Raw genomic sequence first — 1,947 nt, 5'->3', positions numbered from 1 at the left:
TATCATTTAAATGGCCATACTGCCCAAAGCAATTCACAATTCAACACTATTCCTATCAAACTGTCAACATAATTTTTCACAGAATTAGAAAAAACTATTCTAAAATTAATGGAACCAAAAAAGAGCTCAAATATCCAAAGCAATCCTAAGTAAAAAAGAACAAAGCCAGAGGCATCACATTACCCAACTTCAAACTATATACTACAATGCTACAGTAACCAAAATAGCGTGATTCTGGTATAAAAACAGACACATAGACCAATAGAACAGAATAGAGAATCCAGAAATAAAGCCACACACCCACAACCATCTTATCTTTGACAAAGTCAACAACAATAAACAATGGTGAAAAAACTCCCTATTCAATAAATGATGCTGGGATAACTGGCTAGCCATACGCAAAAAAAAAAAAAAAAAATGAAACTAGACCCCTACCTAACACCATAAACCAAAACTAACTCAAGATGTATTAAACACTTAAATATAAAACCTCAAACTACAAAAATCCTAGATGAAAACCTAGGAAACACAGCTAAGTCCTCTTGCAACAAAACCCAAAATTGACAAGTGGAACCTAATTAAACTAAAGAGTTTCTGCACAGCAAAAGAGATCATCAAAGGAGTAAACAGACAATCTAGAGAATGGTAGAAAATATTTGTAAACTATGCATCCAACAAAGGCCTAATACTCAGAATCTATAAGGAACTTAACAAACAAAAACCCTATTAAAAAATGAGCAAAGGACATGAACAGACACTTTTCAAAAGAAGATAAACAAGCAGTCAACAAATATATGAAAAAATGCTCATCATCACTAATTATCAGAAAAATGCAAATCAAAACCCCAATGGGATACCATCTCACACCAGTAAAAATGACTTTTGTTAAAAAGTCAGAAAAATAACAGATGTTGGTGACGCAGCATCTGTTTCTCTGTTTCCCTGCAGAGAAAAGGGAATAATTATACATTGTTTGTGGGGATATAAACTAGTTCAGCCAACCGTGGAGAGCAGTTTGGAGAATTCTCAAATAACTGAGGGTCAGACTACCATTTGACCCAGCAATACAACTTCTGGGTACATACACAAAGGAAAATAAATCATTTTACCAAAAAGACACATGCACCAATATGTTCATAGCAGAACTATTCACAATAGCAAAGACATGGTGACCATCAATGGTGGATTATATAAAGAAAATGTGGTACATATATACCAAGGAATAATATGAAGCCATGAAAAAGAATATTATGTCTCTCACAGCAACATGATACAGCCAGAAACCATTACCTAAGCAAAATAACACAGAAACAGAAAACCAAATACCACTTGTTCTCATTTATAACACGGAGCTAAATATTGGGTACACATAATCATAAAAATGGGAAAAATAGACACTAGGGAATACAAGAGGTAGGGGGAAAGGAGTGGGAAGAGTTGAAATAAACTACCTTTGGGTACTATACTCACTAACCGGATGACAGATTAATTTGTGCTCCAAACTTCAGCATCGTGTAATATACATTTGTAACAAACTTGCACATGTACCCCCTGACTGTAAAATAAAAGTTGAAAAAAGATAAAAGCAAAAGAAATAAAAAGAAATCCACACGTATGCATCTGGTATGTATATCTATCTTTTGTGATCTTTTCAAGAATTCGTTTAGAATGAGCCAGTTGCCCTGCAGCTTATTAACTCAGAGAAACTAGTCACAGTCAAGTTTCTGAAAATGCAAAGATGCAGGTAGATGATAAAGCACTCACCAAAGTAATAACATCCATTGTAGTCTCTAGTAACCAGTCAATTGTTCTTCTACTATAAACCTTGACATATCACAATATGCCGCCTTTCAAACTGCACCAACGCCACCTCTGACAAATTACATGGCATTTCAGCATGGAGGGAGGAAGGACTTACCTGGGATTTGGCCGTTTCTTCTTCTTAGG

Source organism: Mandrillus leucophaeus, unplaced genomic scaffold, assembly GCF_000951045.1.
Source record: "Mandrillus leucophaeus isolate KB7577 unplaced genomic scaffold, Mleu.le_1.0 Scaffold1246, whole genome shotgun sequence".
In the NCBI taxonomy this organism is placed as follows: domain Eukaryota; kingdom Metazoa; phylum Chordata; class Mammalia; order Primates; family Cercopithecidae; genus Mandrillus; species Mandrillus leucophaeus.
The sequence above is the reverse complement of the archived record's forward strand: the minus strand, read 5'-3'. Positions refer to the sequence as shown.